This window comes from Erinaceus europaeus, chromosome 11 (assembly GCF_950295315.1).
Source record: "Erinaceus europaeus chromosome 11, mEriEur2.1, whole genome shotgun sequence".
NCBI classification, from domain to species: Eukaryota; Metazoa; Chordata; class Mammalia; order Eulipotyphla; family Erinaceidae; genus Erinaceus; species Erinaceus europaeus.
The window spans coordinates 7,001,971-7,019,460 of record NC_080172.1 but is presented as its reverse complement, the minus strand read 5'-3'; the positions used below and the strand labels follow the sequence as shown (position 1 = coordinate 7,019,460).

Genomic DNA, 17,490 nt, shown 5'->3' with positions numbered 1-17,490 from the left:
CTGGGGCTCAGTGCCTGCACCATGAATCCACTGCTCTTGGAGGCCATTTTTTTCCCCTTTTGTTGCCCTTGTTGTTATTATTGTTGTTGTTGATGTCGTTCGTTGTTGGATAGATCAGAGAAATGGAGAGAGGAGGGGAAAGACAGAGAGGCGGAGAGAAAGACAGATACCTGCAGACCTGCTTCACCGCCTGTGAAGCGACTCCCCTGCAGGTGTGGGGAGCTGGGGGCCCAACCTGGGTCCTCCAACCTGGGTCCTTACTCGGTCCTTGCGCTTTGCGCCACATGCGCGCTGCACTACCGACCTACCCCCTGAAAGATCATCTTACATGAACTGGCTTCATTAGGATTCTTTGGTCTTTCTCTCTTAAGAGAAAACATTAATAAACATTAGTAGTAACCCAGTGTTGTCAATGACTAGGAAACTAGACACAAAGAGACCTAGTATCTAACAATGGACTTAAAGGAATAGAATTTAAACAAACAGTTGAATTTAAAGAATAAGTATTTTGACCATTTTCTTGGAAGAAAGTGTCGTGTTTCCCTTGGGTTGCCTCAGATAACCTCATGTGCTGGTCATGGTCTAGGGGATCCCTATCCTGATGCCAAAGCTGATGTGGCCTCTAGTATACTGGGGATTATGGCTCAAGATGCCCAAGTTTAGGGGTACCCAGGGTTGCTACTTATGTGCCCTGTCATAACTGGCACACAGGACTTGCAATGGCTTCATATCTTCAAAATACATGACTGCTCATAGGGCTCACTTTTTAAATCTATTTTTTTAAACTTCTATGAAGTTGATTTAATTAAGGAAAGCTATGTAAACATTGGAGTTTTTTTTTTTTTTAAAAGAAAACAATTTAATGGTCACACTGCTTTACTATTTAATCCTTAATTAAATATTGAACCACTGCAATAAAGTAGCCATCACACAAGGAATACTGAATAAGATATGTGGGGGGGGAAGAAGACTAAAGATCCACCTACTTATCTTAAGTCCTGGGAACTGGTTTAAATATCTACTCGCATTCTCGGTTATTGGAGCTTGGATACACGAAGGATGTAGCCATAACATGAAAGTTCTTTTGCCTCCAGGGTTATTGGCTGGGGCTGGGTACCGGTAACTATGAACTCCTGGAGGCCATTTGCCCCATTTTTTTGCCCTTGTTCCTGTTGTTATTGTTACCATTGCTGTTGTTGTTGGATAGGACAGAGAGAAATTGAGAGGAGGGAATGACAGAGAGGGGGAGTGAAAAACAAACACACCTGCAGACCTGCTTCACTGTTGGTAAAGTGACGCCCCTACAGGTGGGGAGCCGGGGGCTAGAACCGGATCCTTGTGCGGGTCCTTGCGCTTAGTGCCATGTGCGCTTAACCTTTTGCGCTACTGCCAGTTCCCTAGTAAAAGTTGTTTTAGTGTTCAGTAGTAGTTCAACATGAGACTTGAATCATAACTTAGAGTAGATCACTGATTCCTTAGTTGACTAGAGGCTTGATGGCATTTTGTAGCTGTTTATGAGAACATAATGGAAAGAGTTAACAAGTAAATGGTCTATTGACTATTTACATAAAATAACAACAACAAAAAAAACCCATAGTGACCCAGTTAAGTTGCTATTTGGGTTGTGTGACCTAGAGATTGCTCCTACTGAAATTAAGCTTAAACACAGAGTTAATACTCAAAGATCTGAAGGAAAGTGTAAAATAATATGCCTAGCTTAAGAATTAGCATTTCCATTTTTGTTCAAAACTAATTGGCAGTGTGCTTCACCTACTTAGCATTTGTTTAGATTTAGACTGGATTTTCTATTATTTTGCTTCTTATTCGTTGCTTGAAAGTCCTGTATATAAGTAGGACCCAGTAGTAGGAAGAATTTTTATTTCAGGTTTGCTGCCTTCTAAATACTACAACATAGGTAGATCCATACTCCCAGCCTGTCTCTCTCTTTCCCTAGTGGGGTGGGGCTCTGTGGAAGCAGGGCTCCAGGACACAGTGGTGGGGTTGTCTGTCCAAGGAAGTCTGGTTGGCATCATGGTAGCATCTGGAACCTGGTGGCTGAAAGAAGAGTTAACATATAGAGCCAAACATATTGCTGACTAATCATGAACCTAAGGGCTGGATTAGTGCAGATAAAGATTTGGGGATCTCCATTTTATAGATAGTTAGTCCTATTTTAGTTACATTACAAAGGGCCCATGACTATACTAGTTTTTTTTTTTTTCTTTGAGCCTGAAATCTGATATGCAGGTGGACCCAAGTTGTTGTCTGGGAAGATGATGTCATGGCTGGAAAAAGGACCAGAAAGCTGGATCAGGGAAGAAAGTAGCTCCCAAATATGGGAAAGGTGTCTAAATATTGTTGACTGTAAACCCCATCGATTTGATCTGATCCAGAGGCCCATATTCAGCTTAGGAGCCTATGTGACCTCTGCATCCCTGTAGAGCTGAGCTCACATTCTGTGGTCATGAGTAGGAACGTTCCAAGCTGCCCCAATTTCAGAACCCATCATCCTCAGGTGGAAGATAAAGTATGTTGCCCAGCCTCCCTTCCGAGGATGGAACATTCTCTACCATAGTTGATCCAAGCTGACGACAAGGTCCTGTGGGGGCCCACGGAGGGGTCTATTTTGTTGTTCCTGATAGAGATGACCAGTTACAATAGAGAGAGGAGAGAGGGATTTATTTGAGGTCTAGGCCCATCTTGTCTGGGAATCTCAGGACTCCCCGACTAGGGCCCCAGCTGATGAAAGCAACATACTTTAATTTTATTAAAGTATGCCAGTCTCTTGTCCTTATACAGCTTTTGTAGACCTTACTTTGATAAAGTTAGCTTTGGAGTGAGTGAGAGAAGTGTAATAGGTGGCAGATGAGGAGGTTATCTACTTCTAAGTCGACACTATTTCATTAGGAACTTTATGGTGTCTTTTTAGGTTTTTCTACTTGCTTGCTGCATATACTGACTCACTGCAGACTATTGTGCATTTTTGCTTTCAGGTATATATTTTGCCCTAACTTACGGATACATGTGATCATATGCCATATTTCATGGGGCCTGGTCTATATCTAGGTTTTGGGACTTTGTTAGGAAGTGAACCACCTGGAATGGAATTAGAGAATCCTATGGAAGGAAAGGTCTCACCCGAGTAATGAGGCTGAAGGTTGACATTCCACACCTGACATCTCTGCACACAGTCTGAAGTAAAGCATGCTGAGGTGGTATTCTCTGTGTTGATTAGGTTGAGATCAGCAGATGTAATATCATTTGGTATGAAACACGTATTTTTTTAAAAGTTATTCCTCTAACTTTATTAGACCTCATCTATGGGATTGAGGTGTGTATGTAAAGAGATTCTAGAGTAAGGAGAACCAGGAACTCTGGAATCCTGGGCCCAGATGCCATGAAAAAAAAAAAGGTTTTTTTTTTTTCAATCTAAGACTAATTTTTATCCTTCTGCTTTTGACATGAAGATTATTTTGTTTGTATCCTTAGAGGGTATAGTGAAAGGTACTGGTGGTGTGTTTTATTTCAGAAATCTTGAAAATGTTCACAGTGTGGAGAGTCATGTTTCTGCCTCTTAAATCCTATTTGAAGGGGGATGAATCATATTTTCATAATGTGGTCAAGTTCATCTATTTACCAGTATAGATAAGACATTTGCCACATCAGTAATGATGACTACTTTAACCATAATGTGCCAGACATTGTGCTGGTTCTTTTATTTAGATAATAAGCAATGGTCACAGCAAACCGTAGGAACACCAGGTAGCTAAGTGTTGCAGGTTATATCATGTGGACTTGGAGTGATGTGTGTGTGTGTGTGTGTGTGTGTGTGTGTGTATTTATTGTTATTCTTCCCATAAAATTATCCTTAATTTTTAAAACCTGTTTAAAAACCTTTAGGATCCAATAGTTTTGACAGTAATAATAGGGACCCCCTATATATTTCTCTTCTTTTATATACTCACTTTGTTTTTTTAAAGAAAAAACTGATTTCCATGTTTGGTACTAACCCATGGGATTTGACATTTTTGGGTTTCCTGTTTTGTATGTATCTTGTTAGAAGTAATACAGTTGCACAGAAATATGCTTGTAGAAGACCAAGAGGTCAATCTTTTTTTTTTTTTATTGTTGTTGTTATTATTGTTGTTATTATTGTTGTTGTTGATATCATCATTGTTGGATAGGACAGAGAGAAATGGAGAGAGGAAAGGAAGACAGAGAGGGGGAGAGAAAGACAGACACCTCCAGACCTGCTTCACTGCCTGTGAACCAAACCCCCAGTAGGTGGGGAGCTGGGGGCTCAAACTGGGATCCTTACACTGGTCCTTGCGCTTTGCACCACGTGCGCTTAACCCGCTGCGGTACCACCCGACTCCCCAATCATCTTTTCTGCCTCCTTCTAGTTCTTAAATTTCTGTAAGTTAGGCATAGATAAGGCTGTGGCAGTTACTGCAAAAATCAGAACTATTGATGGAATATAAAAGCTGTGATGGTGAGATAATTATTTTAATTTACCATCTTGTTATCATTATGGACAAAACTAGTAACTGCATTTCTCTAGAGGGCTGCCTGGGAATAATCATTTGCAATTTTTCTCCAGTGGATTTAAGAAAGCTGATGTAGAAATCATAGTATAACTATTCAGGTAGTGACCGTGAACACTTACTAATAAAATAAACACTGTGCCTTATGCTACTTGTAGCTGTTATTTATTTGGACTGACACTATTTTTCCTGTTTTGATCTTTAATCATAATCTCAAATTAACACTTTACAATGTGCAATTGGGGTCAGATGTTCTGTTAGTTTTGATAGTTTGACTAATGGATGCCAGTGTCACTCAAAGCACCAAAAACCAGAATCTTTTGCCAAAATCTCAGAGCTTAAATTACGTGCCAGAGTTCATTATTTTCTTAAACGTAGTCTTCGAAAAGTAAAGTCCAAGGCTCACTAGGCCTACTCCCAGCCATTGGCTATTTCCTTTTTATCCAAGTTGCACTATGGAATTTGGCATTTATTATTTCGTTGGAACTTGGCAAGCAAGCCGGGATTACATGGTTAAACAAGTTTAAATGAATGCCTCTTCCCCCTCTGTTTACTACTAATTAACCCTTCCTTGTTGTCCCCAATGATTTATTAAAATAGTATGTCTTGAGGCCTTGGAGGCTGACTGAGTAGCACTCAGTCAGCTGAACATGGGCATTGCCAGGTGGATCCATACTCCCAGTCTGTCTCTATCGTTCCCTCGTGGGGCAGGACTCTGAGGAGGTGAGGTTCCAGGGCATTGCCAGGTGGATCCATACTCCCAGTCTGTCTCTATCGTTCCCTCGTGGGGCAGGACTCTGAGGAGGTGAGGTTCCAGGGCATTGCCAGGTGGATCCATACTCCCAGTCTGTCTCTATCGTTCCCTCGTGGGGCAGGACTCTGAGGAGGTGAGGTTCCAGGGCATTGCCAGGTGGATCCATACTCCCAGTCTGTCTCTATCGTTCCCTAGTGGGGCGGGACTCTGAGGAGGTGAGGTTCCAGGACACATTGGTTAGATTGTCTGCCCAGGGAGGTCAGGCTGGCGTCATGGTAGCACCTGCAACGTGGTGGCCGAAAAAAACTTTAAGATATAAGGCAGAACAAATTGTTTAATAATTGAGAACCTAAAGGCAAGAATAGAGCAGATGAGATTTGGGCTCTCTGTTTTGGAAGAAGCTAGTAGGTCTATTTTAGGTCCATTCTGAGGAGCCCATGACTTTACAAATTTTTGCCTTAGCATGAAAGCTAACATTAAGTGTATGTCTTAACGTACTGACACCCTAGGTTTGTCCCTGATAACCACACGGACACATTATGAATGACACCAAGGGAATTCCATGGTGGAGCACTGATTTAGTATCTTTTCCTCATGCCACTCTTACCTCTTTTGTTTTTATACCCTCTTTCCTCAGGCCACACCCCTTTCTACCCTCCATTCAAATTTGAGACTAGGAAGTTGGCTAAGAAGCCTAGTCAGCAGTACCGTGTGCTTGAGGTCCTGGGTTCATTGAGTGATGTCCACATTAACAAAAGTAACTTTTGCTGTTCATTATTCTTATCTCTTCTTCTTTTTTTTGTTTTGTTTTGAACTCAGTAGTTCACATTGTTTGGCCACCAGAATAAATTCAGAAACAGAGAAATAAATGGAACCTCCAAACAAAAATTATTTGTTACATAGTTACAGTTTACACAGCATTACACACAGTATTCAGTCACCTGTCTTATTATTAGCACATCACATAGGGGAATTAAGCTTAATCTACTAAAATGTCTAAATTGATTTTGATTAAACTGATTTTTACGATGGGTATTTTATAATGAAACCCTTTATGTGTATTTTATTTGTACTTCCTCTCTACATTGTAGTCTGATATTTTAAGTAGAAACAAATATTTCCCAACATTGCCCTTAACTGTTGAGAAGATACAGTGTTCCCAAAGAGAAATTGAATATGCAGATTAGTCGCAGGCCCAGGGAACTAGCACCAGTGTTAGTGTGGAGGATTCTGCTGTCTGAGGTACCACCTCAGATATTGTAGGTTCAGGCCTTGCACCATCATCATTTGGAGGTGAGGAGTGCTTTAGTTAAACATTATTTAATTAAAAAATAGTTGAAATAGAAAACAGTGTGAAAAACTCATTTTCAAAATAATTTTATCTGAAGGGAAATGATTATCATTACATATTTTATTATAATTTTTTCCATTTTATTCACTCATTTCTTCAATTACTTTAATGCATCATTTGAAGATTTGAGTACTTACTACAGGATTTAGGAGCCAGAGGTTTTTTTTTTTTATATTGGATAGAGACAGAGAGAAATTGAGAGAGGAGGGGAGATAGAAAGGGAGAAAGACAGAGAGACACCTGCAGCCCTGCTTTACCACTTGCAAAGCTTTCCCCCTACAGGTGGGGACCAGGGGCTTGAACCCAGGTCCTTGCACATTATAACATGTGCGCTCAACCAGGTGCACCACCACCTGGACCTGTAAACTAATATTTTATCCTTCAGGTCTAAAGAACTTTGTACCTTCTTTAAGTTTTTTTTTTAAGCACTCTTCAGACTAAGAGGCAGCAAAGATGAAATCTAGGACCTACTTAAATAATTTCTTCAAAATCTTCCAAGTTCAGGAAAAAATAATATTTAAAAAATTGTTTACTCATAGTAATTAACTACTGTATTTTACTTCAGGGTTAGGGCTTGGTGCCTGCACTATGAATCCACTGCTCTTGGTGGCCATCTTTTTTCCATTATTGTTGTTGTTGGATAGGACAGAGAGAAATCGAGAGAGGAGGGGAAGACAGAGAGGAGGAAAGACAGACGCCCACAGACATGCTTCACCACTTGTGAAGCAACCCCCTGCAAGTGGGGAGCTGGGGGTTTGAACCAATGGGGTGCACTATCACCTAGCCCTCCTATACTTTACTTTTTAATGCTTTATTTCTCTAAATAGTGGAGTTATTCTGAGTGGTATTCATATAGTTGAAAAATCATGAAGAAGTTGTTGAAGCATTGACGTAACTAAACACTAGGTTATATACTACAATGGAAACCATGGTAGACTATTGTAATAAAGGCATACTTAAAAGCATAACTATTTTGAATGAAATAAGTAGAACCTAAGCCATTCTGGATAATTTAGTCTGAGTGTTTTGTTATAGTTTGTTACCTTTCTAGACTTGATATGCAGACAATGTTTTCAGTCTTTCATTTAATTTTTATGACTGGATAAAAATTGAGAGCATTTTTCAGTTTGTTATCTTATAGTGTTACCGTGAAAGGTGACTTAGCATCTCTACTGGACAGACCAAAGTTTTTGATAGTCTGTCCTGAGGAGACAGGATTTGAGCCATGGCCAGTTACGATAATTGAAAGGAATTCCCACTTATCTCATGTAACCTGACGAATAAAGCAAACTTTTTCCTTCTCAAACGCTGAGGATATTCTGCCTTCACTAATCATAGATACCAGGTCTTCACTGATGAGGAAGTGGGGCCTCTCCCCATCCGCAGTCTGTACCCACCCACTTTCTTCAAATGCTTGTTGAATGCTTTGAAGTGTGTCAGATGCTGGAGATACAATGAGATGTTTCAGTCGCCTACAGTTTTGTCTCCTGGTACTTTCTATTCGATAGTAGAGGACAATGAAGGAATCACTCTACCGATGGCCCACAGTGCTTAAGCAGGTGGTTTTTCAAAAGGTGTTGTTTTAAAAATGGTTTGATTGGTAGAGAGAGAATCATATTCCCAAAGAGAAAATATTATAAATTGTAATTATATTCCCATATGCTACCCATATTACAGTTTGAACTCCCAAATTAACAATATCATGATTTTCCATAGCCTTTGGGGATACGAGTTCCTACTGAAAAGTCAAAAATTTAAACAGTCTATTTAACTTTATAAGCAGTTCTCAAAAACCAGGAGAATGCTTCTTTCCCTCCTCCTGACTTCCATATCCCCCCAACAGCAGGAATGCTTTTCATTGCTTCTTCCTACCCATGACACTGGGATTTTGTTTTCAGTTTTTTATTAGTGATTTAATAATGATTAACAAGATTCTGGTGGGAGAAGAGGAGCACAATCCCACATAGTTTTCACCATCAGAACTCTGTGTCCCATCCCTTCCATAGGAAGCTTCTCTGTTCTCTACCCCTCTGGGAATATGGGCCAAAATTATATATATAATTATGAGATAGAGACAGAGAAAAATTGAGAGGGGGAGGGGGAGATAGAGAGACAGAAAGATACCTGCTGACCTGCTTCACCACTTGTGAAGCTTCTTCCCTGCAGGTGGGGACTGGGGGATCGAACCCTGGTCCTTGCGCACTGTAATATGCGCGCCTAACCGGTTGTGCCACTGCCTAACCCCCCTGCACCAAAATAGGCGGTGAAGAAAGTGGGAATTGTGGCTTCAGTAATTGCTTCTCCAGCGGGCATGGACACTGGGAGGTCAATCTATATCCCTAGCCTTTTTCTGTCTTCCCTAGTAGGGCTCTGGAGAGGTGAGACTTTGGGACACACTGGTGAGGTCATCTGCCCAGGGAAGTCAGAATGGAATCCTAGTAGCATCTGCAACTTAGTGACTGAAAGGTTGCAAGATATAAAGCAGGACAAATTGTTTAATAAACAAGAACCCAAAGGTAAGAACAGTGCAGATGAAATTAGAAGTCTTCTGGTGGGAAAAAGCTAGGGAGTCTATTTTAGGTATGTTCCATTTGGCCTGTGACCTTATTATTTTTTTTCCTGAGCCTAATAGCTAACATGCAGGTGGACTAAAGATACTGTCTGAGAGGATGGTGTCAGAGTTGAGAATAGGACTAGAAAGCTGGATTAGGGCAGAGAGTAGCTCCCAAACAGGAAGGATATATATATACTCCATCGAGATTTCTTTTTTGCTTACTCTGGTAGTGACAATAGCAAGAGAAGAATGAGTGTCCTCTGCAGCTATGACCGGAGAAAGGGTACATTGTGAGGTAGATTGATGAAAGCTCTTCTGGTGCTGCTGAATCTTTGGCATCCAGATAAGGCTGAATGGGACACCAGGGGAGATGGTATATTCCAAGAATCGATCCTGTTAGCGGAAAGGACCAGCGTAGAGTAGGTCGCCAAGAGCAGAACTGGAGAGGAATGTTTAACAACAGCTATATGAAAGGGAACTGGAATCTTGGCAGCCAGCCTAGAAGGGACTTGAATTTCTCAGATGCAGCAGATTTGCAGGATGGACATCTGCAAGTTGGTTTTTGCCTGGACACTGTTTTCTTTTATTGACACTTCCTTTTTTTCATCAGTAATACCATTACACAATATTTAAATAACCATGTGTCATATCACATGGTTACGCTTTTTTTTTTTTTGCCTCCAGGGATAATGCTGGGGCTTGTTGCCTGCACCATGAATCCACTGCTCCTGGAGGCCATTCCCTCCCCCCATTGTTGCCCTTGTTATGGTTATTATTGTTGTTGTTGATGTTGTTCATTGTTGGATATGACAGAGAGAAATGGAGAGAGGAGGGGAAGATAGAGAGGGGGAGAGAAAGATAGACACCTGAAGACCTGCTTTACCGCCTATGAAGCGACTCCCTTGGAGGTGGGGAGCCCGGGGCTTGAACCGGGATCCTTACGCCAGTCCTTGTGCTTTGCGCCCTGAGCACATAACCCACAGCGCTACTGCCCAACCCCATGGTTACGCTTTTAAAAGGCTCCTTTTCTTCCACTTGAAGGTCTTTATTTCTAATTATCTTTATTTATTTATTGGCTAGAGACAGCCAGAAATCGAGAGGGAAGGGGGTGATAGAGAGAAAGAGAGAAAGAGAGAGACCTGCAACACTGCTTCACCACTTACAAAGAGGGTTCTTGTGCACTGTGACGTGCACTCAACTGGGTGTGCCACCACCCGGCCCCCACTTGAAATTCTTTATTAGATTTTCCATTAAGATGCACAATCTTTGGAATCTTTTCAAAAATAAAAATCGTATCACTTAAGGTGGGGATGGATGAAGGAGAGAAATTTGGGATAAGAGGGTAAGACTTTGAATGAAATTTCGTCACTTTTTCTTTTAGTGTAAATTGTGTTTATGAAGTTGTCACTGTTGTTTTTTTTTTTAAAATTTTTATTCCCATGTTTTACATACCCACTAGGAATGGAGTTCCTGTTGTTTTACTCCCTGTCAGCGTTTGGTTTTCTTAGTGTTCTGAATCCTGGTTATTTCCAACTATCATACAATGTTGACTTGTCTTTCATATGCACTTTTGCCCGCTGCTTCTTTGGAGATAAATTCATTTAGTACTCAGGTCCATTTTTAAATGACTTCCATCCTTATTGTTGAGTTTTACACACTATTTGCAGATTTGAGATGGCATGTCTTTTGTAAGTATTTTCACCCAGTCTGCAGATTGTCTTATCATTGTCTTCTGACAATGGTTTTTTGTTTGTGTGTTTTGTTTTTGGTAGAGGTTTTCATTTAAATAAAGTCCAGTTTATCTTTTTTTTTTTTTTTGGTTTGTTTTCTTTCTTGGGTGGTACATTTGCTATGTATTTAAGAAGTCATTGCATGGCCAAGGTTTGGATTTATTTTTAGGTCTGTGATTGACTTTTAGTTAATTTCTGTGAAAGACAGGAGGTTCTTTTGTCTTGATTAAAACATATATATATATATATATATATATATATAATTTTATTTTATTTATTTTTTTTTGCATGTAGCTGTTCTGTGTCTCAGCACGGAAAGGGAGATTTTCACTCAGTGGAATGGTACAAAGAAGGGAGCTTTCAAATAATGCTACTCATTCAGGGAACTGTTCAATTTGGTTTCCATGTAGGTATGCTGGGTGAGTAGAGATACATAAAAATTTATTAAAAAAAACATTTCTCTTTATTTACTGTTATTATTGGACAGAGAGAAATTGCAAGGGGAGGGGGAGATAGAGATACAGAGAGACACCTGCAGCCCTGTTTCACTAGTCCTGAAGCTTTCCCCCTGCAGGTGGGGACCAGGAGCTTGAACACAGAACATGGCACACTGTAAGATGTGCACTTAACCAGATGCACCACCACCTGGCCCCCAAGATACATAAAATTTTCGAAAGATGCAAGTGCTCCATCCTAGTAGGCCATGCTTGCTATGTTTAGCAATCTTGACTTAATCCCAAGGAAGTAACTTAAATAAATGCTTCCTACTGAATTTTTGAAAGACATCTTTATGAGAAGGAGGAAGGACAGAAGAAAGGAAGACCTGTTTAATTGTTCTTACAATCATATTGGCAAGTGACACTGTGGATATTTCCAGAGAAGGTGACTTGGAGCCTAGACTGCTAAGTGCCTAACTATGCATCAAGCAAGACTAGGGGAGCAGGAATGGCAGTGAAGAGATAGATGTATATTAGTGTTGATGGAGGAATAGAGAGACATGTGGTGTTTCAGTTGCCTAAGGAAGAGTCTGGTGGATATGTCCAAGAAAAGACTGAAAAGATCATTCTTGAACTTTTAGCAAATTCATCAGAGTTCTCGTAAGTCTTACAAATACCTTTATGTTATTTCTTCTGGACATTACTGTAGATAAGTCAAAGGAACTGTTGAAGGATAAAGAGAAATAGATTGTGCACCTGACAATGTTTTGATCTGCAAACCATTCTGCTTTGAAACAGATTTAATCTGGCAGACATTTATGACAGTCCATTATGGGAGGCAGACCTTTAGTGAAATGTTTTACTCACATTCTATAAATTATATTTTGATATGCCAAGAAAACACTGAAATGGTATATCAATCAGATTTAGTATCATGAACCTACTAGAACATATTTTCTATTTAGCTGGCTTTGTAATTGTCAAAATCAGTGTGATTCATCCTCTTCAACTGTTTTGGAATATAAAGTATGTTTTCTAATTATAGGGTAGATTAGGTTAAAAGGATTAAACTAATATAGGATAGAGCAATTCCAAAGCTAACATCTGGAGGAATTGGGAAAGACTAAATGTGTTTAGAAATTGCATATTTTTAAATGGAGTTTTATAGTGATACACCTCTTTGTCTTTATTGATTCATACTCTGCTAGCTCTGAATGTAGTCATTGAACCAATTTACATGGAGTCAGTTGATTATATCTGGCCTTGACTTTTAGTGACAGATTTTCTTTCTGATGGGTATAGGTAGCATGCATTATCTTATTATTGTGTGTGTGTGTGTGTGTGTGTGTGTTGGAAGCTGTGTGACATGGATCCACACTGATCTGTAGGACCCACAGACTCATATTCTTGAAACACAAATTTTATTCTCTTACTGTTTGAGTGAAGGAGCAGAGTGGCTACCAAATTGCCTTAGGTCCGGCATGGACAAGTGAGCCTACCAGTTCTCCTGTGCTTCATTTGGATATAGTGTGTTACCTCCGGAGTGTTAGAATTTTGTTGAGGAAGATACTGAAGGATGTTTTGATGTATAGTTATAGATAAAATGGACTAATCTTGGAGAGTTATGTCTAATCTCAGACTCTTTTACCAGGTATTTCTGTTAATCTGGAAGTCTTTGGGCCATATCTTTGGAATAAAAGAACTAGAATGCACTTGGGAGGTGTTCTGAAAGTCCTCCGGCTCAAATCTCTTTTTACTGGATGAAAACTTTTTATCCTGTAAACTCCTTATAACTCTTTATTCCTATCTTTATCCTGTATCTTTTTTACTTTCTCAGAAAAAGGACAGTCAGATTTACCAACACAAAAGTAGCTCATTTAGCAAACCCATCTCATTTTTGGATAGCTACAAAAGGGGTCTTTGGCAATTGCGTTATAATACGTCTTATCATTGATTATTATTATTGCCACCAAAGTTCTTGCTGGGGGTTGGGCCTGTCACTAATGTATCCACTGCCCCTTGCAGCCATTTTTTTCTTTCTATTTCATTTGACTGGACAGAGAGAAATTGAGAGAGGGAGGAGAGAGAGAGAGGGAGAGAGAAAGATAGACACCTGCTTCACTGCTCATGGAGTGCCCTCCCTGCAGGTGGGGACCATCAGGGTCTGGTACCCCAGTCCTTGTACATGGGAATGCATGTGCTCAACCATGTGCGGCACTGCCCTGCTCCCTGTCTTCATTTTCACCCACTGGTTTTTAGCTCCATTTTTTTTTTTATGCCATATGAAAGAAGACCAGTCTTTCTAATAGCTGACAACGCATTAAGTATTTGGGCCTTTCCTTTTTTCAGCTACTTCCACTCACTGTTCATAACTTTCTTTTTGTCCTCATCATCTTTCTAGGACTGTTACCTTTTCCTCTCTAGTGCTTGTTCTATACTCTTCTTAATGCATTTAAAGATAAAAGTAGCTCTTTCGACAGAGCAATAAAATACTGCTAATTCATTTTAAACTTGCAGTCAACTAACACCTGTCTTCTCAGATGGGCCATTGCTAAGTTATATATTTGGCTATCCTGCACAGTTTTTCAATATAAGCACAGGCTTTTACGTTTATTTTTGTTAAGTGTATCCTATTAGTTTTTAGTACAGTATTTCAGAGTGCCTCATTTTCTCTTTTTTCTTTTTTTTTTTTTTTTTGGGTAGTGCCAGAGTCTCACACATGTGCGCATTACCACTGTCACTGGCTTTCTCTGGACCAGTTTTCTCACTGTTTTTTCAAGGGTCGGGGGGGGGGGGAGTAGTTCCCATAATGTTGCTTCAACAACCATGAAACTGCACTTAGTGTCCTCCGCGGTGTTCCCATAGGATGCTGGGGCTTGGACCTAGAACCTTGCACATAGGTCAATGTGTGCCTTACCAGGTGAGCCATCTCCTGGCCCCTCACAGTGCCTATTTTTTCCGAAAACAGAGGGATGACCCTATTGCTATTTATAGCCTTAGTTGAGTCGAGCAGTTGCTTTCTATTTAGACTTGGGCAAATCAAGAGCTTCCGGCTTCCTTGTCAGTGATGTCAGCACCGGTGGATACTCACTGCTGCTTAGTACAGTTGACGACAAGTTGAATAATCCAATTTCCTGGGTACTTTTATGAAAAAATGGAAAGATTTCTGATATTTAAAAGGCTGTATACTTTTTGCTTTTATTCATAGGTGCCAAATGACTGTCTGCATTCTAACATTTTGTGGCAATATATATATATATTTAATATATTTAATTTATTTCTCCCCCACAGTGATTGACATCTGCATGATTATTTAAGCAACTAAGAAAACACATAAGGGGGGGGGCTTCAGTGGTGTAATCAGTTAGTGTGCGGTACTTACACAGAAAACACAGATGGCTTATTTATTCATTTATTTCTTGCCACCTGGGTTATTATTGGGACTTACTGCCTGTACGATCAGTTACCGTTCCTGTTGGCCATTTCCCCCACCCTTTTCTTTTTTAGTAAAGAGAGAGAAATTGAAAGGGAAGGAGAAGATAGAAGAGGAGGGAGAAAGAGATAGATGCCTGCAGTACTTCTTCACAGCTTGTGAAGCTGCCCCCACATCTGCAGGCGGGCCGGGGACTTGAAGCCAGGTCTTTTGCACACTATCATGTGTGCGCTTGACTGGGTGTGCCACTACCTGGCCCCAAGACTTATTTTAATATATTAAAAATAATTAAAGAGAACTATGTGAAAATATCCTTAATAAGACAAAATTGCTTTAAATGCTACGTAATAATAGTAATTTACTTTCATTTGTGAAAGCATTTCATAAGTTATAAAGCACTCTTCTTAAGGACAAGTTCCTGTTTTGTTAATTTTCCCCTGTTCATGATTTTAAAATGCTTTACAGAATTTTCAGATTTCAGAGTGAAATTTTCATATCGAGACATGTTGTAAGTTACTGCACCCTGCACCAGAGTTCTGTGCAAAACCCCTTCCACCATAGTTCTTATTAAAATCTAAAAGTTCAGTTTGGTTAACTAGTTTGGCTTAGTGTTTGCTTAATGTGAAATAGAGTGCTAAAGCAAGTGAACTTACAAGAAAGCTTGCTATTCTAAAATATAATTATTACTATTTTACTTTCTCTTTTAAGATTTATTTTGCTTGATAGAACAGAGAGAAACTGGAAGGGAAGTGCTGGTTCACTGCTTCTGAATCTTGCCCTCTGCGGGTGGGGAGTGGGAGCTTGAGACCTGGCCCTTGCTCATGGTAACATGTACATGTAACAGGTGTGCCAGGCCCCAGCGCCTACTACTTTCATTCTGTGAAAATAGAGTAAAATCTTCTGTTCTTGTTGTTTGTTTTGCGTCCAGGGCTATCGCTGAGGCTTGGTGCCTGCACTAAGAGTCCACTGCTCCTGGTGGCTATTTTTTTCCCTTCATTTGATAGGACAGTGAGAATTGGGAGGGAAGAAAGACAAAGAGACACATGCAGACCTCCTTCACTTGTGAATCCCTCGCCCCGGCGCTGCAGATGGGCAGCCGGGGGTTCAAACTTAGATCCTTCCGCTTGGGTCCTTGCTTAGTACTGTGTGCTCTGCGCTACCTGGGCCCGGTAAAATCTTTCTATTGCACAGATAAGTAGAAATTTGTTCTTACTAATGATATATTTTATGAAACTATGATTTTACTTTTCAGATACGTAAAGAATATTGTTTTGACATTATAGTTAGTATAGATGATTACTTATTACTATTACCTTTTCATTGAAAATGCTTTTTTCCCTGTATATGCCTTTAATACACAGTTTATGTACTATTTCCTATGTCAGTTAAAACCCTTTTGTAAGAATCTTTGCTAGGATACATCCTGCAGCAAAGCAAGGGACTCTGGGGAGGGGAAGGAATAAGGGGTCTGAGAGAAGAGGAGCTTTGGGGTTACACACAATGGAAACACCACACACACGTGTAAACAGGTGTACTGTGATTCATTAACCCCACCCAATAAAATAAGATTAAAAAAGTCAGAGGGGCCAGGTGGTGGTGCACCTGGTAAAGTGCTCCCATTACAGTGCTCAAGGACCCAGGTTCAGTCCCTGTTCCCCATCTGCAGGGGGAAGGCTTCCAGAATGTTGAAGCAGGGCTGCAGGTGTCTCTCTATCTGTCTCTCTCCCTCTCCCTCCCCCTCCCTCTCTCAAATTCTCTCTGTCTCCATCCAATAATACATAAACATATAAAAAAAGGATCATTTACAGGTTCTCTTCCCATTCTGAAAACTTGGCGTTTTTATTGCCTGCATCTCCATCACAAGCTACCTTATTTAATCTTATTTTGACTTCTTTTTTTTTTTTCTTGGCAAGTCTGAAAATGACTTGATGGCAAGATTTGTATCTTAATTTTGTTTTTATTTAAGGCCTCTGACAGTAGTAGCAACTTTTACTGTTCTTGGTGACAAACATTTGTAAAGTTTCTCAGGATGTTCAGAAATAATTCTGTTTCTACAATTAGATGTTTAGAATCATCTTTATTCTACTAATTTATTAAACAAATATGAAGATGAAGTCTCTGGCCATATTGCGATAAATTCTGCATTCATGGGCACTAAACTAATAATGTTCATGGGCTCTTTGTACCTTACACAGTTATGCACAAGAGAGGAAATCAATGGCCTGAAAGGACAAATATTGTGATTCTGTAACTCAGGCTAATGCTAGGGAACAGATGAAGCCGTAGGGAGAAACCCTAGCATCCTGATTTTACGTGGAGATTCTAAAAAATAGCTCCAGATAATAATTCAAAAAAATAATTAACAAACACTTATACACTCTGCAAATCAGAGGGAAATAAATACATATCCTATGCTTTATTATTATTTTCTGAGTTGAATTTTCTTTTCTTTTTTAAGATTTTTATTTATTTATGACAAAGACAGGAGGAGAGAGAGAAAGAACCAGACATCATTCTGGTACATGTGCTGCCAGGGACCGAACTCAGGACCTCATGCTTGAATGTGCAGTGCTTTACCCACTGCACCACCTCCTGGACCACCTGAGTTGAAATTTCCTTTGAATGTCTGTGTACTTTTATTTAAGGTCTGGGCTTTTGTGGCAATGGATGTACTCTTCAGAAGATTT

The 17,490-nt window shown here is 40.0% G+C and overlaps 1 protein-coding gene across 10 annotated transcripts in view; it reads left to right on the top strand.

Moving 5' to 3' along the window:
• The window catches only part of SSBP2 (single stranded DNA binding protein 2), a 277,264-nt gene that overhangs the window by 64,977 nt on the left and 194,797 nt on the right, over positions 1-17,490 (top strand). The window contains exon 1 of one of the 10 annotated variants that reach the window (XM_060201120.1): positions 5,944-6,055. The exons of the other annotated variants lie outside the window; for them this stretch is intronic. The gene's annotated coding sequence lies outside the window, so the exon portion shown is untranslated. Of the gene's footprint in view, positions 1-5,943; positions 6,056-17,490 lie in introns of those variants that run through there. 10 annotated transcript variants of the gene reach the window in all.